This window comes from Saccopteryx leptura, chromosome X, assembly GCF_036850995.1.
Source record: "Saccopteryx leptura isolate mSacLep1 chromosome X, mSacLep1_pri_phased_curated, whole genome shotgun sequence".
NCBI classification, from domain to species: domain Eukaryota; kingdom Metazoa; phylum Chordata; class Mammalia; order Chiroptera; family Emballonuridae; genus Saccopteryx; species Saccopteryx leptura.
In genome coordinates this window covers 33748152-33769008 of record NC_089516.1, presented here as the reverse complement: position 1 = coordinate 33769008, position 20857 = coordinate 33748152, and the positions used below count along the sequence as shown (strand labels likewise).

The 20857-nt window shown below is 49.8% G+C and overlaps 1 long non-coding RNA gene across 1 annotated transcript; it reads left to right on the top strand.

Annotated features, from left to right (window-relative positions):
- The first annotated feature begins 506 nt into the window (after positions 1–506).
- Positions 507–19168, top strand: LOC136385615 (uncharacterized). The gene is made up of 4 exons (XR_010747853.1): positions 507–745; positions 1370–1483; positions 10703–10953; positions 19061–19168. It is a non-coding gene; the product is annotated as an uncharacterized lncRNA (long non-coding RNA).
- Positions 19169–20857: the final 1689 nt, after the last annotated feature.

Here is a 20857-nt window from a genome sequence, read left to right as displayed (position 1 = left end):
TAACTTGCTGTGAAATCTTGGGCATCTCACTTCTCTCTCTTTTTCTGAGTTTCTGTTTCTTCATCTAGAAACTTGCAATATTTGATCTCCAAGGTCCCACCAGACCTGAAATCTTATGATTCTTAGATGAATCATAAAGGTGAGTCAACAAAAACTCTCAAACCCCAGGATCAATTTAGGTTGGAGACAATAAGAGAGCACAGAGGGAAGAAGCTGACCTACTTTAGACAGTTTGGAAACAAGACCGATGGATAAAGCTGTGGGATTTCCAGTCTGTGGGAGCATTGTGCCCCCTAAAATGTCTCTCTGCATTGTGGGATTATGAATCAAAATCCCTTTAATGAGGACAAATCTCTCATTGCATAATGACTTCCCTCCAGAAAGATTTAAATGCAAATCCTCCTGGGATACAGAATTAGTTCATTGACTTCAATTCATACTAAGGTGTAAATAACTAACATAAGATTTATTCCAACGATTAAGTGTTCTTAGGATGGGAGCCTGGGTCTTGAAACCTGAAGACAACGAGAAGAAAGAGCACCCCGAAGGTCAAGGGCTATAAAAGAGTCCAATAATATGATTAGTCAACGGCCCGATGTCGCTTTATCCACTCCTCCCCGCCCCGCCCCTCCCTTCTGACACAGGAACCGCATTGGTGAGATTTCTGGTTTCGAGAACCAGAGAGAGGAGGCCAACCAAGCTGAGGTGTTGGGGAGCTGTGTTTGCCCGGCTTGCAGGTGTCCAGGTAACCAACCGGAAAGACGACCTTGTTCCCTCAAGGGCTGGGGAGGGAGACACGGTGCCCAGCTGGCCTGGCGCCCGAGGCCGAGGGGCACCTTCAGGGAAGCCAGGATGTGCTGAGCTGGCAGGCTGGGCACTGCCCGTGTGCAGCCCTGCATACATTTTGTGTCTTCGCTGTCCTCACCTTGTAGGAAAGCAGTAGCTTGTGTTCTAACCAACTGTCCCTGTGTGTGATGTTTCACATGATTTACTAAAGGGGGAGAACATTTGTTTCTCAACACGGACGTCCAAGAGAGCCCCCGTGATGAATGGCAGCGGAATCAGCACAGAGGCTGCTGGGAGCCCGGGCCCTGATGGCAACCTTAACGCTCTGAGCCTCAAGGAAGGAGGGAAGAAGGGGCCAGAGCTCGGGTGCCACTGAGGGGAGACAGAGATGAGGCTGGAGGAGGGACGGAACCATGTGTGCTTGTCCCCACGCTCCGCCAGCCTGCACTCCGGCAGGGAATCTGACCACCGGCAGGTCTGAGACTTCCATAGCGGCGCCCGAGGGAGCCCGCGGGAATCAGACCACATGTTCTAACTGTGGGCAGGTACTTGAGCTGCGTTTCTCCGTTTCCTCACTTCACAGGCAGGACTCATTCCTGCTGTTGTGAGGCCTGGTGTGAAGCTGCGTATCCTGCACTTAGTACACGCTGAGCACCCAGCAACCGACAGCCTCTGCTAATTGTTTCTCCCGCAGGAGGTGAGGTTCTGGAGCATGGACTGCTCCAGCTGTGCTCCCTCCACCTTCCTCAGCCCCCACCCCAGCCCTGGGCTTCTCTTCTTTGCCTTTCGTTCCTCTGAACTCACTTGGAAACCCCGGCTTCGCTGCATCCCCTGGCGGAGCGCCAGGGCCACACGGTGCTCACCCAACCAGAGCTGATGCTCAGGGGTCACAGGCTGGTTTCCAGGCAACACTGCCCTTTCAGGAGCGGTCTGGGTAGTTAGTGGGCAGGGGTCTGAGGGAGTCTGAAGGCTGAAGCTGTAGATGGGCCTCTGCCATTGCTGCTGTTAGAACCAGGGCTTCGATATATTCTGATGGGACAGCAAGCGTGGCCAGGCCCCAAGTTTCAAGACATTTCCAGCCACCGCCTCGTCAGCAAGGACAGGGGACCCAGCTGGGCAGACATCAGGGGCCTGGCGTGGTCCGGCTGATAGAGGGGTGTGCCCCTGGGGATGCAGATGGGGTGGGGGGTTCCAGCAGGGCCCCAGGCCCAATGAGGGGGATTCAAGGTCAGGATTCTGAAGGCATGCAGAAATCGATGTGGCACTCCTGTTCCTTTGGAAGTAGCCAGAGGATGAAGCAGAATTTCTTTAGGGCCCATTCCAAGGTCGGGGCTTGGTCATGAAGACCCATTTCCAGAGACCTGGCTTCAAGATCGAAGGGACAGAACTGGCCGGAGCCACCAGCAGCTGCATGACTCCCTGTCCCCTGCCTTGCCCAGTGTTAATCACACCACACCAGGTCAAGAGCTTACTGAAGGCCCGAAGGGGGATGGACTTCTCTCCGTAAAGCCAGTGGCTGGAACAGCTCCAGGTGCAGAAAGTGTGCTTAATAAATAACCATCAACACAGGCACCACCGGAAATTTATTGAGAAGCACTGCGGTGATGTCACCTTTACTAGCAGGGATTTCCATGGTTTTGATCTTGACCCCCAGCACAAAGGCCAGGAGGTACTATAGCACTCAGGCTTAGCAGCTCCACGGACACAGCGGATCCCGCCTGGGTTTCCATGGAGTTGCACTCGCCCCTCCTGGTTTATGTGGTTATGCTTGCAGAACGCAACAAGGAGTCCTCCCCAGCAATATCATTTCAACAGCACAGTGGTAAGCAGCAAGAGACCATCTCCAGTCTCCTATTTATGAAGACAATAGCTCAAGTTTATGGTATTAACAGTAACCATAGCCACTTCACTTCTGCTGACACCCTCTCTGCACACATAGATAAATACACACGCACAATTCAATACACACATGCAGAAACACAGACAGACACAGAAATACACACACACATCCAAACACAAGCTCACAGAAATGTACACGCAACCATACACACAGAAATACAGACACAGAGATTAAGAGACAGCCACGTACACACACCACCTGCCTCTCCATGAAAACCTAGAGTCCTGGTTTGGAGAGAGAAAGCCAGCCAAGACAACCTGCTCTTTTAGAAGTGACCGTGGCTAGAGCCTTTTTGCTGGTATTGGGGTAAAGACCCTCAATAATGTCTGGTGGTTTCCAGCTCCTTTTGGGACCCTATGGGATAAAGAAACAAGAGGTGGGCATTTCGGGATTCTGCCTGGCTCCGCCCTCCCACAGTGCAGGGGCAGCGGGCCCTTGGCAGAGGTGAGCCGGGGGTGCTGGCTGCAGAATAATTTGAAGAATAAACTCTTGCCGCCACACTGGCAATGAGAAGAAGACTCTATCAGGATCAGTGTTTCTGCCGAACTGTGAGAGAGGAACCTGCCTGTGAGGCTGACAGCAACACCATGTGTGGTACCAGTTTGTGAGCCTCAAATCTGAGTATGTCCCTGGGACCTATATTCACAATATGCTCTCTGGTTTGCTTGGTCTTCCGTTTCCAGGATGAGAAAGGAATTTAACACTCAGGGTTCGGTGCAAGAAACAGAAACTAGTCCAGATATTTTAAGCAGACAGGGATTTAATACAAGGAAGTTGGTGCTTACAGAATCTTTGAAAGATATATTTGTTTCTTGAAGCCACCATAACTAATGACCACAAACTGGGGGCTTAAAACAACAGAAATGGATTTTCTCACCATTCTGAAGCCCGGCATTCTGAAATCAGGGTCAGGCCAGGCTCCTTCTGGAGGCTCCATGGGAGAATCCTTTGCCCCTTTCAGCTTCTCGTGGCTTTGGCACCGTCTGTCGCTGCACTGTGCCGGTCTCTCTCTGCCTATATCTCACATGGTCTTTTTTCTGCCCTCTCCTCGACCATCTGTTACACGACCCCTGCCATTAGATTTAGGGCCCACCTAGGTAATCCAGGATGATCTCCTCTCAAGATCTTGAAATCGATAATTACATCTGTAAAGACTCTTTTCACCAAATAAAGTCACACACACAGGTTCAATGGGTTAGGACACAGACCTAGCTTCTGGCAGGTCACTCAACCAACTGCAGAAGGGCTGTTGCAGGTATTCCAGGCTGGGTCTCCAGGAACAGTTCCCAGAACCCTACAGGACTGACCCACAAAAAGAGCCACCATCTTTGCCCCATGCAGGAAGGCCAGGATGGAGCAGCCACTGATGGAGCAGCTGTGTTTAAAACCCATTGCTAGAGCTGTGAGTCTGGGATGGGGAAGCTGCCTGTGGACACTTACTAAACTGGTGAATAGATACTGGAATGCTAGTACAGAAAAATTCATGTCTTCTTGAGTCTATCAGTTGCCAAGAAGAGTTGACTACACAGACTAGGTGGTTGTAGTGAATTTCCGTCTGTTGTCTATCTAATATTCACTTCTTTAATTTCCAGGAAAACCTTCTGATTTTCATTTGGGGAGCCACTCTGTATCAGCTATCTAAGGCTGTGTAACAAACTATCCCCAAACTTTATGACTTCAAATAATAACAATTCATTATTTCTCATGGTTCTGTGAATCAACCAGGCTCAGCTGGGTGATTCTTCTGCTCCTCATGGTGTCTGGAGGCCCAGCTAGTCTAGAGTCTAGACTCTAGACTGTTCATGATGGCCCGACCCACAGAGCTGGCAGATAGTACTGGGTGCCATTTGGGAGATCAGCTGGGGGTGTTAGCCAGAGTTCCTTTGTTCTACCCCTTATGATCCTCTCCACAAGCTGCTTGGACTTCCTCACAGCATTCCACGAGAGCGTGTTCCAAGCACTCAAAAACAGAATCCACACATTTCTTATTTTTTTTTTTTTGTTTCCTTTTTTATTCCTAAAAGTTGGATGGCTGGCTCAAAAGGCAGAAGAATCCACACATTTCTTAAGGCCCACCCTTGAAATTTACACAGCGTCATATTTACTACATATATATTTTTTTTTTCTTTATTTGTTTCCATCAAAACAAGGCACAAGCCAGACCTAGATTCAAGGGGAGGGGAAATGGACTCTACCTCTCAATGTGGAAGAATGGCAAAGACTTTGTGGCCATCTTTAATCCGCCATTGACCCCGACTACTCTCAAGCCACTGAGAATTGACACCTCTGCCTGGAGTGACATGTTACCCATACCTAGCCTGTCAGAACACCTTTTCCCCATCATCAGTGATTGGATCATGGATAGTCACATGATCCAAGTTAGGCAAAAATGGCAATCAGACTCACTTGGGGACTTGTTAGGGCTCTCAGGGAAATATGCTCTTTACTTCCCATGCCAAACGTGCACCAGAGTGAATATGACAAGATGCTGCTGCCATCTTGCCATCACCAGGGAGCCTAAGAATGAAGCCAGAGCCAGGAGGAGAGAGCGAGAAACTGAGTCCAAATGACACAGTTGGATTTCTGAATACAGCAAAATCTCATTTGACTTGGACAGCTTGTGGGCATCCCCCAGCTGATCTTGCTGCCAGGAAAATGGATTGTCTTTCCCCACCACACACTGCCAGGTGGCATATTGGAATGAAAGCAAGCCTCTGATGGAATCTGACCAGTTGTATGATCAATTATTAGGAAACAGGTACAGAGACAGTGATGTAACCTGTTCCTGTGGCTCAGTAGTGTCTCACTCTGTCCTCAGGCCCTCTGATAGGCTGTTTGCATGCAGAGATGCAATCATGTGCCCTTGACGGGGTCAGCCAAGCCTTTGGAGGGATCAGGCGCCACAGTCCTCAGAAAATGGGGAGATGATAGAGGACCAAATGAAACTCCAGATTAGAGTGTAGCTCTGAGGGAGTCAGGTGGCTTGACTAGCCATGTTCCTGCCCAGGCAAAGAGCCTGTAATCTTAAGCCATATGCCAATATTTCTAATATACCTATGCTAGTTAAGGGATCCTCTGGTAGAGTTAGATAAGGATATTTGAAGTACTTGAGCAACCATTTTTGGAGTGTGGTTCTTGGTTAAGTTCTTCTGAATGCTAACCAACTGCCCCTTGGGTAAGTATATATATGTGTGCGCATGTGCACACACACACACACACACACACACACACATACACATACACCACTGTATATATTGAGATGCTTTAGAGTAAATTGTCACACAGATAATATAACACCCTTCTGATTGGATGAGATGCCACAAATGACCTTTTTTTTTTTCTTTTTCTTCTCCTTTTCCAAGTGAGAGGAGGGGAGATAGAGAGACAAACTCCTGCATGCTCTGTGACTGGGATCCACCCAGCAACCCCCATCTAGGGCCAATGCTCTGTTCATCTGGGGCCATGCTTACAACTAAGCTATTTTTAGCACCTGAGGCTAAGGCTCCATGGAGCCATCCTCAGTGCCCAGGGGGGCCGATGCACTCAAACCAATTGAGCCATGGCTGTGGGAGAGGAAGAGAGAGAGAGAGAGAAGGAGAGAAGGAGAGAAGGGGAGGGGAGGGGGGGAAGAAGCAGATGCTCACTTCTCCTGTGTGCCCTGACTAGGGATGAAACCTGGGACATACACACACCAGGCCGATGCTCTACCACTGAATCAACCAGCCAGGGCCCCACAAATAATCTTTTTATAAGAAACTTTCCTTTTCCTTGATTTCACTGGAAGGTAAAGCAGATGACTAACAATGAATCTTTGAGCCAATCAGGGGAAGATTCTCTATGCAAGGGAATCTCTTTCTGGGGTCCTGGAAGACCATGGGGAAGCCCGAGGGTATTTAGGAGTCTTCTGAATCATAGGAAATGATTTGTGTCAATGCATATGTGCATTTGAGGTATGGAGGTGGGGAGAGCATGGCAGCTTCCATCAGATTCTGAAAAGCTTTCTGAGACCCCCAAAGCAGTAAGCATCTCTGAACTCAACACAGTTGAGGAGCGGAGGTGTAAAGAAACATCTTGCTTGGAGATGGCCTGGGGAAGCTTAAGCAATTTCCTGGTAAAGTCAGGCCTTGTGTTCTGCAAAAGAGATTTCAAAATCAGGCAAAGTCAGAGTGGGTTAAACATTGAATGTTTCAGAAGCAATAGTGTCTTAGAATTTTTTAATTTTTAACTTTCAAAAGTTTTAAATTGGGTCCTGGCTGGTTGGCTCCGTGAATGGAGCGTCAGCCCAGTGTGCAAACGTTCTGGGTTCAATTCCTAGTCAGAGCATGCAGGAGAAGCAACCATCTGCTTCTCTTCCCCTCCTTCCCCTCTTCTCTTTCTCTTCCACCCTCACAGGTGGTTTGAGCTTCAGCCTCAGGCGCTGAGGATAGCTCGATTTGTCTGAGCGTCAGGGTACATGCGGGAGTCTATCTCCCCTCTTCTCACTTAAAAAAAAGTTTTAAATTGTAATAAAAAAACACATAATATGTAATTTATCATCTCAATTGTTTTGAGTGTACAATTCAGTAGTGTTAAATATGTTCACATTATCGTGCAACAGATCTCTAGAATTTTTTCATTTCGAAAAACTGAAACTCTGTACTCATTGAAAAACTCCTCTTGGCCCTGGCCGGTTGGCTCAGCGGTGGAGCATCGGCCTGGCATGCGGGGGACCCGGGTTCGATTCCCGGCCAGGGCACATAGGAGAGGCGCCCATTTGCTTCTCCACCCCCACCCCCTCCTTCCTCTCTGTCTCTCTCTTCCCCTCCCGCAGCCTCCATTGGAGCGGGGATGGCCCGGGCGCTGGGGATGGCTCCTTGGCCTCTGCCCCGGGCGCTGGAGTGGCTCTGGTCGCGGCAGAGCGACACCCCGGAGGGGCAGAGCATCGCCCCCTGGTGGGCAGAGCGTCGCCCCCTGGTGGGCATGCCGGGTGGATCCCGGTCGGGCGCATGCGGGAGTCTGTCTGACTGTCTCTCCCGGTTTCCAGCTTCAGAAAAAAAAAAGAAAAGAAAAACTCCTCTTTCCCCCCACCTCCCAGCTCCTGGTAACCACTCTTCCACTTTCTGTTTCTGTGAGACTTCTATAAGTGGAATCAGGCAGTATTTGTCTTTTTGTGACTGGCTTAGTTCACTTAATGTCCTCAAGGTTCATCCATGCCGCGCCGTGTCAGAATTGCCTTCGTTTCTAAGTGTATATCACATTTTGTTCATCTGTTCAGCCATCGGTGGATATTTAGGCTGCTTCCACTTCTTAGTGACTGTGATTAATGCTGCTGTGAAGATGAGTGTGAAAAATATCTCTTCAAATCTCTGCTTTCGGCCCTGGCCGGTTGGCTCAGCGGTAGAGCGTCGGCCTGGCGTGCGGGGGACTGGGGTTCGATTCCTGGCCAGGGCACATAGGAGAAGCGCCCATTTGCTTCTCCACCCCCCCTTCCTCTCTGTCTCTCTTTTCCCCTCCCGCAGCCAAGGCTCCATTGGAGCAAAGATGGCCCGGGCGCTGGGGATGGCTCCTTGGCCTCTGCCCCAGGCGCTAGAGTGGTTCTGGTCGCAACAGAGCGACGCCCCGGAGGGGCAGAGCATCAGCCCCTGGTGGGCGTGCCGGGTGGATGCCGGTCGGGCGCATGCGGGAGTCTGTCTGTCTCTCCCTGTTTCCAGCTTCAGAAAATTAAAAAAAAAAAAAAATCTCTGCTTTCAATTTTTTTTTGCATAAATATCCAGAAGTGAGATTGCTGGATCATATGGTAGTCCTATTTTTAATTTTTTGAGGAACTGCCGTACTGTTTTTCATAGTAGCAGAAGCAATAGTGTTTTTAATTGAACCTAGAGTAGGGTCACTCAGAGAGTAAGGCACAGAAATTCTGGTCTCCTTTAAAACAGCTTTTCTATTTTCCTGTGTGTGAAGGCAGTATGGGGTAGTGGTTAGGAGCATTTAGACAAAGCTAGGTTTGAGTCTCAGCTCCACGCTCAACTGATTTGTGGCAATTGCCTCAGACTATTATCTACTCAGCTAAGAAATGGGTTCTAGCAGTCCTCAGCTCAGAGAGCTATTTTAAGGATTAAATAAGATCGCCTATAGGATGCTAAGGACGGAGACCCAGGACACAGGGTTCTGTGCAGGAAAATACATCAATGATTTCAGGAAGGATCAGAGCAGGGCAGCCTCTGGAACGAGGAGGTTGGAACAAAGGGTGCTAACTTACTCTGGGAACAAAGTAATAAGAATTTTTGAGTTTTCCATGGGCAGGCTGAGACTCCCCAGCCAGGAAATTGTAGGACATTCAATTTGTAGCTGTTCCTTCCCACGAGCCTTTTAAACTGGGGTTTCTCCATTTGCTAAAGCCCTTTGGGTCTTGTGGACAAGAGCCCTGTGGGTTTTCAAAGCCAGATATTTGGGAGTTTGTCTCTCAGGTGCAGGTCTTAAAAGCTGGGGTGCCCCATGTGGGGTTCAGACCCTTCACTCCTCAGGGAGAGGCTCGTGGCCTTGAGCTCCCGCTGACTGGGGGTCACCGGGCTGGGGTAGGTTTTCTGGCGAGACTGGGCCTCAGGCGTTTCCTGTCCCGTCGTGGCTCTCTCCTCACTTGTTGGTATGAAGGAGCTGGTATGCTAGTTTTCCTGTCTTTTTCAAAGGAAATTGTTCTGTACGTGTATGTAGATTTGGTGTGTCTGTGAGAGCAAGGAAGTTCAGCATCTTTCTGTGTTGCCATCTTAGATTGCTTCCTAAAGTTGCTTCTTGTCCTTCACTGACTGTAATTATCCACCATCAGCTTCAGACCTTCAGCAAAAGGCCGCTACCTTCCATAGGCAAGGGGACATGCATTTGTTTTTATTTAACAAACACCTATTCAGTGCTCACCATGTGTCAGGCACTGTCAGAGTCACTTGCCAAGTGTTGACCCTCACAACAAACAGATGAGGAAACTGAGGCATAGAGAAGTGTGGGGCAGCTGTGTTAGGCTTGCTCGCTGGTTTACCGGCTGCAAGCCCTTTGCCTGATTAGTGTGCGAGCATGTGGCAGCGCCCTGTGCCTATGGCCTGTATAAGGCTATGGGTGCCCGTGCTCAGGAGGCTTGCGGATGCGTGGATTATCTGCCCGCCACTGTGAGGAGCCATTTTGCTGTTTGCTTCCCTGAAAGGCGGTTTTCCCTGCCTGTGTGCTTGTCTGCTGTTGCGAGACTCCATTAAAAGAAATGGCCCAACCCTTTCCGGCTCCGCAGTTTTTCGACCATCTGCCCGATTCCAGTGTCAACCCGCCTGGCCTCAGTCGCTGGTATTACAAGCAGTTAAGTGACTTGTCCAGGGTCTCAGAGCTGGTCACTGGTAGTGCTAGGATTCCAGCCTAGGCTGTTTGGCTCCAGAGTCCCTGCCCACAACTACTCTGCTATGCTGCATCTCCAGGGGTGGAAGGCAGGAGTGTGAAGGATGGGTGGGGGGTGTTGAGGTGAGGGAGTCACCAGGAGCTGAGAAGGGAAGTGTACTGCAGTTACCTGGAGGCGATGCACGTCGGAGATGACTCTGACGTGCTTCAGGCACAGGGGCCTCGCCTGGATATGAAGGAAGAAAACGTAGGGCTATCTGTACCTGGGGTGAGCGCTCAATGAATAAGAATACTGGTCAGACCCTGGCCGGTTGGCTCAGCGGTAGAGCGTCGGCCTGGCGTGCGGGGGACCCGGGTTCGATTCCCGGCCAGGGCACATAGGAGAAGCGCCCATTTGCTTCTCCACCCCTCCCCTCCTTCCTCTCTGTCTCTCTCTTCCCCTCCCGCAGCCAAGGCTCCATTGGAGCAAAGATGGCCCGGGCGCTGTGGATGGCTCCTTGGCCTCTGCCCCAGGCGCTGGAGTGGCTCTGGTCGCGGCAGAGCGACGCCCCGGAGGGGCAGAGCATCGCCCCCTGGTGGGCAGAGCGTCGCCCCTGGTGGGCGTGCCGGGTGGATCGCGGTCGGGCGCATGCAGGAGTCTGTCTGACTGTCTCTCCCCGTTTCCAGCTTCGGAAAAATAAGAAGAAAAAAAAAAAAGAATACTGGTTAGCATCACTACTCCTCCGAATGATTTCTGACTACATCCCTCCTTTGAATTGCACACCTTTGGCAACAGGATCAGAATTCAACTTCCCACATCTTCTGGGATGCCTGGGAGGACACCCTTCCTTTGCCACGTCTCTCTCCAGACCCCAAAACTTACACCTCCAGGAGTGGAATATTCCCTATGCAGCCGGAAGAACATCTCTGGAGGCCAGGTGGGTCCTAGGTCCTTCCCAAGTACAGGGGGACAGACTTTTCCCTGAGCTGCCTTTCGTAAGCATGGTTGGTGGGGGTGGCTGACTGACTGTTCTGCTTTTCCTGGCTTGACACCCAGGATAGCCTCGGAGTTGGAGTCAGATGCAATGTGGACATCAGATTCTCACCAGGGCTCAGATCCTGAGTTGGTGCTTTTGCGGGGTGTGTGTGTGTGTGAGAGAGAGAGAGAGAGAGAAAGAAAGAAAAGATACGACATTCATACTTCACACACATAGAAAGCCAACAAAATATCCCTTCATGTCTTTTGATGCTTCTTCATGGATTTCTTTTTCTCCAGAAGATTTTATTGAGGACATGTGTGTGTGCGTGTATGCGTGCATGTGTGCGCATGTGTGTGCGTGTCTGTGCATGAGAGAGAGAGAGAGAGAGAGAGAGAGAGAGAGAGAGAAAAGAAAAAGACAAGGAAAGAAGAACCCCTTCCTTTCTCTCTGTCAAGAACCTTGACTTTCTGGGCAGTTGCCACCATTGCTGCTTCCAGCCTTTGTTGTCTCATCTTGCGATAGTTCAAGTCCTTAGAGCAAGGACTGGGCACCTTGATCTATATTTTAAGGTGAGATCAAGTAGGCAGCTGACAGGCAGCAAGTAACTCAAGAGAGGAACAAATAAGTATTTTAATACCTTTATCTCTTTTTTAGTAAAAGATTTTATTTATTGATTTCAGAGAGAGAAGAGAGAGAAGTGGGGGGCGGTCAGAGGAACAAGAAGCTTCTTGTTTGTGCCTTGACTGGGCAAGCCTGGCGCGGCTAACCAGTGACCTCGGTGTTCCAGGTCGAGGCTTTACCTACTGCGCCACCACAGGTCATGCTTAATACCTTTAAACTTTGTTTTCTAAATGGACTGATGATCAGGTAAACACTGCAAGTGTTCATAAGTGAATAGAGGACGAAATTATAGAAGACGCTCCCTGTGCTCTCCGTGGACCTATTCCCAGGTTCCTCACCAATTCCACCTACCTTAAGAGTTCATTTCTTTCAACGGTCAGCCCGATAGAAGAGCCTGAAGATCTTAGGAGTGCATACTCTCAAAACAAGTTGTTTTTCATCTGAAAAGTGGCAACTTGTGCTTGAAAAACCACTGTTTATGGCACAAACACGGAAGTGGGGTGTGGACATGTGAAACGGGATGGTGGGGGTTCTTGAAGACAGTGACTTGGGGAGAGGGCCCTTCTGCTGTGTCGGAGCACACAGAAGACCCCTCAAATGCACAGAGACCCCTGGGTACAGTCTCGGGTAGGCAGGCCCTCTACAGGCATGCTGGCTTCTCACTGCAAACAATGTCCCCAGGCTGGAGTCCCTCTATTCCTGCCACCTTCAAACTTGAGCTCCAGAGCCACCCTTTTTTTTTTTTTCTTTTTTTTTCTTTTTTTGTATTTTTCTGAAGCTGGAAACGGGGAGAGACAGTCAGACAGACTCCTGCATGCGCCCGACCAGGATCCACCCGGCACGCCCACCAGGGGCGATGCTCTGCCCACCAGGGGGCGATGCTCTGCCCCTCCGGGGCGTCGCTCTGCCGCGACCAGAGCCACACTAGCGCCTGGGGCAGAGGCCAAGGAGCCATCCCCAGCGCCCGGGCCATCTTTGCTCCAATGGAGCCTCAGCTGCGGAAGGGGAAGAGAGAGACAGAGAGGAAGGAGGGGGGCTGGAGAAGCAAATGGGTGCTTCTCCTATGTGCTCTGTCCAGGAGTCGAACCCGGGTCCCCCGCATGCCAGGCCGACGCTCTACCGCTGAGCCAACCAGCCAGGGCCCAGAGCCACCCTTGAGTCCAGATCAGAACTGTTCTCTTAGCTTTTGAGCCAGCAACTGAACTTCTAGAAAGCTCTCTTTCTGATCTATTGGCCATTTGTGGACAGATGTGTGCACAACGCTGCTCCTTGCTACGTTGTTCATAACAGCAAAAGCAACCTCCATGTCCAACAAGAGAAGACTGGTGATATTAAGTATGGCACACCTAGACTATGGAATAATAAACAGCCCTTCCATATGTGCCGATAGGAAAAGATCTGCAAGCCATTGTGCTGGTTGAGGAAAGGTTCGGTGCAAACCAATGTGTGACTTAGTTGGGTTATCCCTAAAGCAGGCCTTGAGGCAAGAATCTAGGTGCAGGTCATTGGGAGGTGATCCAGGAAGCACAGGAAGGGAAGAGTGAAGCGAGACAGGGCAGAGAGGAGGCCAGTAAAGGCTGCCAGCGAGTGGGTTCCCACTGTGAGCAACTGGCGCTCAGTCCCATGGGGACCAGCTGAAAGCCCTGTGCAACATGCCTCAGGATCACGCCTCCAAGGCACAGGGAGGCTGGAGTATTTATCTGCCAACTCTGGCCCCTCATTGGTTGAGAGGCATTTATTTCCCCAGGCTTCCGGACAGCAGGGCATGCCATGGAGCATCCGCTTGGCCAGAGAGCATGCTCATGCAGAGAGATTCAGGAAGAGGTCTGTTTGGTTTTTTTTTTTGTTGTTTTTTTTTTGTATTTTTCTGAAGCTGGAAACGGGAAGAGACAGTCAGACAGACTCCCGCAGGCGCCCGACCGGGATCCACCTGGCATGCCCACCAGGGGCGATGCTCTGCCCACCAGGGGACGATGCTCTGCCCCTCCGGGGCGTCGCTCTGCCGCGACCAGAGCCACTCTAGCGCCTGGGGCAGAGGCCAAGGAGCCATCCCCAGCGCCCGGGCCATCTTTGCTCCAATGGAGCCTTGGCTGCGGGAGGGGAAGAGAGAGACAGAGAGGAAGGAGGGGGGGTGGAGAAGCAAATGGGCGCTTCTCCTATGTGCCCTGGCCGGGAATCGAACCCAGGTCCCCCACACGCCAGGCCGACGCTCTACCGCTGAGCCAACCGGCCAGGGCCAAGAGGTCTGTTTTGAATGAAATATCTGTAAGTGCTCTGGTGGCAGGTGGGGGCGACCCAGGGGATGTGAGTGGGTTGGCAGCATCTGCTGTGGTCCCATCTGTGAATACAAAATAAATAAATAAATATATAGCCATTCTAGATAGGTTTGGAATGTTATTGTGTAGGTCTTTTTGTGAACATATGTACTACCTATGGGTATTTACCTTGAAGGGGAATTGCTGGGTCATAGGGTGAGCATCTGTTCAGAACTTGAGTGGCTACTGTAGATTTTTCCATAATGGCTATGCTAAATTATATCCCATCAGCAGCTTATGAAGTTCCAGTTGCTCCACATCCTTACTGGCACTTAGTATTAGTTTTGATTTGTTCTGATGTATTAGTCATTCTGTTGGGCATAATGTTCCCTCATAGTGGATTGAATTTACATTTCCCGGATGACCAAGGTTGTTGAGCACCTGTTCCTGCACTCACTGGCTTCTTCATTGCCCCCTTCCTCCCTCCCTTACCTGTCTCTTTCTTAAAGTCTACCATTTTTTAATTTAAAAGCCAGTCACCCAAGCACAGGGAGGGGTAGGGGGATCCTTCAAGCTTAGCAAAGGCAACTGTGTCCCCTTTGTCTGTGTCTGGGCTCTTTTCTGGCCTCAAAGTGCCACAAATGTCATTGCCCCAACACAGATGGGCCCCAGCAGGGTCGCTGCGTGCATCTATGAGGAATGTGGTTTCTGGATTCTGGCCTTGCTCTGTCTGCCTACTTTGCAGAATTATTTTCCATTACATAAGACTCTGCAAAAGGCCTTGAGTTGCTGAGAGGAAAGGCACCACATAAAATACAAACTAACCAGAGCATTGATATCAAAGAATGGGGGAAGTGTATCACGCCCTCATTTCTGGAAGAGGCCCATTATCTGATGGCTCTGGCCAACTCATCCCTAAAAGGCAAAACCTCCAGGCTGGAAACAGCCCCCTGGCCTGGGCCTGACTGAACCATCAATAATTTGCCTATCAATTAAACCCAAGGAGAGGATTTGTGGGGGTGTGAGTGAGCAAGAGAGAGAGAGAGGCAGGCAATTGAACAGAAACTGCTGATTTGTCACCAGCCTTCTTCGATTAACCTTATCCTAGGCTCTCCCAAATGACTCATTTATAAGTGGTCAGTTTGTCCATCCATCTAAAGGGCCTAACTGAACCAAATAGTTCTTATATTTTGCAGAAATTATAAATATAGATTTCATAAAAAGCATAAAGTAGCCTGACTGGGTGGTGGCGCAGTGGATAGAGCGTCAGTCAGACTGGGATGCGAAAGACCCAGGTTCGAGACCCCGAGGTCACTAGCTTGAGCGAGGGCTCATCTGGTTTGAGCAAAAGCTCACCAGCTTGAGCCCAAGGTCTCTGGCTCGACGAAGGGGTTACTCAGTCTGCTGAAGGCCCGCGGTCAAGGCACATATGAGAAAGCAATCAATGAACAACTAAGGTGTCTCAATGCACAACGAAAAACTAATGATTGATGCTTCTCATCTCTCTCCATTCCTGTCTGTCTGTCCCTGTCTATCCCTCTCTCTGACTCTCTCTCTCTGTCTCTGTAAAAAAAAAAAAAAAAAAAAAAAAAAAAAAAAAAAAAAAGCATAAAGTACTTGTAGTTGCTGGAAGAAGCAAGGAGGCAAAAAGAAGATGCTTGGGTCAGTTTTACCAGTGGACCTGAAACCAGTGTGAGGGCCTGGATTTTGGAGAAGGTTGGGGAGGTGGGAGTCCGGGAAGCGATGCGACTGATGGACTCCCCAATTTCCAACTTTTAAGAAACCTGAATCTAATTCACATGCCCACCCTCAAGAAAGGGGATTCTATCCCCAGTTCAGAGGCAAATCTTTACCATTCTAACCCAATCAATCAATGGTAAACCTCTAGAAATTGATTTTGGGAATGGGGTCATGTGATCCAGGTCCAGCCAATGAGCTGTGAGCTAGTTCCGTTGGGGAGCTTCCTTACTCTGAGGAAGGCAATCCTGAAAACATTCCTGCTCTTCAGCAAGCCAATACCCATTCAGCCAGAGCTTTTCTGACTGGTCAGTGCCCTGCTGTACTGGTAGCGGAATGTTTTCAATGTTATCACTGGCTAGAAGGAACAGCTCTTTGTTACTAGAGGTTGTGTGTATCCATGTGATGCCTGGAACTGCAGCAGCCTTTTTGGGGCTAGCTGGAGGCTGAAACTGACACACATATCCAGAAAGGCAGGGCCAAGAGGATCACAGAGGAGAGAAGCCTTGAAGTACTACCTGGGGAACCTTCCTAGCTTGCGGGTTACTGTCACTTGCAGCCAAAAGCATGCTAAGGAGACAGCTTAGAGATCATTTTTATTTCTTTATTTTTAAATTTTGTTTATTTATTTAGAAAATTAATCTTAACAGGGTGACATGGATCAATAAGTGTACATAGATTTCAGGCAAACATCACTCCATCATTTGATTAGTTAATTATGTTGTATATCCATCACCTAATGCCAAATCATTTTCCATCACCTTATATTTTACACCCTTCCCCCAACCCCCAATCCCCCCTCACCCCCTACCCTATACCCCTTCCCCCGGGTAACCACTTCACTTTTATCTATGTCCCTGAGTCTCAGTATTATATCCTACCTATGTGTGAAATCATACAGTTTTTAGTTTTACTTTTTCTGATTTACTTATTTCACTCAGTCTAATGTTCTCAAGGTCCATCCGTGTTGTTGTAAATGACCCTATGTCGTCATATCTTGTGGCTGAGTAGTATTCCATTGTATATATGTACCACACCTTCTTTATCCAGTCCTCTATGGGGGGGGGGCAGTTTGGTTCTTTCCACATCTTGGCCACTGTGAATAATGCTGCGATGAACATGGAGAGGCAATTTTAGAAGCAGAACAGTTGAAAAGCGCCACCCCCCCCCCACACACACACACAATAACCGAGGGTAGTTGGAGCAGTAAGGCCTGCTTGTCTCAACACACAATCACCCAATAGATTCTATGCAGAATAGGGTGCGGGCATGAACTGGTGAATGCCCCCCTCTGCCCCTGTGCTGCCGCATTTCTGCCCTGAGGCTTGTCAGGGGATATGGCTGAGCTAGGAGTCTGGGGTGTCCTCCTCCCCTGTCAAGAATAAACACTAGAAAAGCAGAGTCTCTCAATATAGGTTTCATGGAGTAACCAAGGATACAGAGATCCTGTTCAGGGTGTGGGGGGCAGGGCGAAGATGCATGGGCAGGGGAGGGGGTCTCCTATGTGCGGGGAATAACTGAGACCGAGGCTGTTTTCCAGGGCGCTCTGCAGCGCCGTTACAGCCATAACCGTGTGAAAGCTCTCCATTCGTGCAGTACTTTTAACTCCTCAGTGTTCACTGAAACGTATCATCTCACTCCTTCCTCAGAATCACAAATCACAGCCTGCTGGGGTTTAAGAGGCCTGAGAGATTATTCCAAACAGAAAGACAAAAACTCAGAGGGGTTGAGTTAGTTACTCCAGGTCACACAGCTAGGAATGGTGGAGACAGGGCTCTAAACTGGGGTGCAGGGCTTGAGACCCAGTGGTTCCTTCTGCTCCCACATTGCTGGGAGGCAGGAGGGCCACAGGGACGTCTGACAGAATGGATCTCACAAAGGGTAAACGAATCTGCTAACTTGGTCTGGCCTCAGTGGATAAAGTACCTCCTTGTGTTTCTTAAGTCTTGGAAGACACAAGAGTGAGTCCCAGGAGTTAGCTTCGTGTTTTTGAAAATGCTTCCTTTCCACTGTTCCTGGCTGCAAGGAGACGAGTATGTACAGGGTAACCGCAGGCGCCACTTGTCCCTGAGTGTCTCCTCGTTTTGGCTCAGGCTGACCTTGACTCAGGACTCAGCATTCTTCAAGGACCCCAAAGAGAATCTACTGGTTTCCAAAGCGTTCCTAGGCTGTGCAGGTTGTACTTATGAATTCGTAAGAAGGTAGAAGAGGGGAGTTTTTGTTTGTTTGGTTTTTTGTGTTTTTTTTTTTTTTTTTTTTTTTTAATAGAGAGAGAGTCAGACAGACAGGAACTGAGAGAGATGAGAAGCATCAATCATCAGTTTTTCATTGCGACACCTTAGTTGTTCAATGATTGCTTTCTCATATGTGCCTTGACTGCAGGCCTTCAGCACACCGAGTAACCCCTTGCTCAAGCCAGCGACCTTGGGTCCAAGCTGGTGAGCTTTGCTCAAACCAGATGAGCCCTCGCTCAAGCTGGCGAGCTCAGGGTCTCAAACCTGGGTCCTCCGCATCCCAGTCCGATGCTCTATCCACTGCGCCACCGCCTGGTCAGGCAAAGAGTGGAGTTTTATTGTACATTGGGGGGTGGGGGGGGCATCTTCACATGGAATACAGTGTGACAGGCGCCCCCTGGAGGTTTGTGAGGCAGAGGCCCTGTGCATATCTTACTGCAAAGGGAATAAAAAAAATCTCATCACAAACCATCTCAGCAGACACTGTCAGGGTACTGCCCAGACCCTCTTAGTCACCTTGGAGGCCACCAATAGGCAGCTCTTGGACACAGTGACTGCCCTGGGATGGTCACTGGTGCAGAATAGGGCAAAGGTGCTGGCAGCTCAACACCCCGGATGAACTCTTGATCAATGAGAGAAGGAAGTTGGTGCCTAAACAGCACAGCTTCCCTGCTCTTCAGTCTACAGTGGAGTAGGTCCCCAGAGTCTCTGGGGTCCAGCAAGATTGAGCTCCAGATGTCCCCTGGTTCTCAGCACACCCTTTATTGGTTTTCTTTCCCTCCTTATCTCAGTTCCCCAGCCCCTTCCTGTGCTTCCTGGGGTCACCTCCCAAATTAACCACTTGGACCCAGATCTGCATTTCGGGTTCTGCTTTTAGAGGAAACTCAGATTAAGAAACCTCAAGGTCCTCCCTTCCCCCGACAACTGCCAGCAGCACCTTCCTCTCTGCCCCACCCCACAGGCCCCAGCCGTCTGAGCTGGAGATTCCTCTCTCCTGGATCTCTCCCCCAATGAACATGACCTCCCGATACCAAGTCCGCCCTGCCCAGATTCTCTCTCCCATCTTCCTCCTCCATTCACCCCAGTCCAGTGTCAAATATAGTTTTTCATGTAACTCAAGGAAATGGGAAAATGTAGCCCCAGATACGGACTTAACCTCAAGGAAGTAAAAAGGGAACAAATGGTAGTACTCGTGTTATTTGATCTTTCATTTAACAGCACCTCTCACCACTCCTGGCGTATAGAAGTGGCAGATTAAAGATGGCTACCGGTGTTTTCACGTGCCTCCTATCAAGAGGAAGGAGTTTAGCTCCTTTAAAGGAGAGTCCACTCCCTTAAATCCAGGTAGGTTCTGTGACTTCAGTGACCAGTTGAATATGGCAGAAGGGCTGCTGTCCCAATTTTGGTGCCCAGGCCTTAAAAGACTGGCAGCTTCTACTTCCTGTCTCTTGGAACACTTACTCTTACAGCCGCCTCACTCACTAGAGATATCTGGTGGAGAGGCCTTGGGAGGCATGAATAGAGACAGAGGCCCAGGAGCCCAGCATCAGACATGGTGCACCTCGATCCTCCAGACCAGCTTGGCTGCCAGTCAGTACCACTGAGTAATGGCAACAGATGCCACGAGGAACAAAAGGGTCACCCAGTCAAAACCTGCTAAACTCTGACCCCAGAAGTTCTGAGATATAACAAATGGTCTTCTTTTGAAGCCACTAGATTTTGGAATCATTTATTATGCAGCAATAGGTAACTGGGAGAGTAGGCATTAAAGAAATGATTAGTGAATGAAAGAACAAAGGAAGGAGGGGAGAAAGGCAGCATGTGCCTAGACGAGGAGAGGGAAGACGGGAAAGCAGTCCGCAGTTGTTCTCGCGAGGCTGTACTGGGGCTTGTGAAATGGCAGGCGCTTATAAGGCTCATAACCCAACCTCAAGGAGAGCCACGTTTCTTTTTTTTTTTTTTTTTGTATTTTTGTATTTTTCTGAAGCTGGAAACGGGGAGATACAGTCAGACAGACTCCCGCATGCGCCCGACCAGGATCCACCCCGCATGCCCACCAGAGGCGACGCTCTGCCCACCAGGGGGCGATGCTCTGCCCCTCCGGGGCGTCGCTCTGCCGCGACCAGAGCCACTCTAGCGCCTGGGGCAGAGGCCAAGGAGCCATCCCCAGCGCCCGGGCCATCTTTGCTCCAATGGAGCCTCGGCTGCGGGAGGGGAAGAGAGAGACATAGAGGAAGGAGGGGGGTTGGAGAAGCAAATGGGCGCTTCTCCTATGTGCCCTGGCCGGGAATCAAACCCGGGTCCCCTGCACGCCAGGCCGACGCTCTACCGCTGAGCCAACTGGCCAGGGCCGAGAGCCACGTTTCTTTTGCGTAAGTTGCCACCTGTTTTGCATCCTGAAACTCTGCAATTCTCTTACCATTGATTGGATCAGGAATCTGCACCCCAGGAAAGACAAGAGGCACTCTGGCTTGAGAACTCCCATTCAATTAGATCCCCTCTGGGGTAAGGTTGCCAATTCTGGACACCTTCAGAGAAAGTTAAAGAACCCTACAGAAGTTGGGTCTCGAGAATGGAGGTGGCCTTGGAGTCTGGAACAGCCAAGGAGAAGAAGGTCAGATGACTTGGCTACTGGTTGTTTCTAAAACAAAGGCAGTAGCTCTTGTTTATACTCGGCCGTCCAGGGGCTTCTGTAAACCCCAGCACCTGTGCTAACCTCCTTGTGTCCTGTGCCTGATAACGCCAAAGAGCCTAATAGGATAAAAATTCAGTGAACTGTGTGTCTGCATTCATATGTTTCCACATGCATTTTGTGAACCCTGAAGACTAAGAAGGGCTCCTGATGGCTAAATGGGCTCAAATTACAGACAAACAAAAGAAAGCAGAGCCCAGCAATCACTTCTGCATGGGGACCTTTCACCCAAACTGCACTTAGAGGAGAGAAGCCTCTGCACTAAACTGCCTGTTTATACTGTATTTCTGCCCTCTGAACCAGCCCTTATAAAGTAGTTCCTG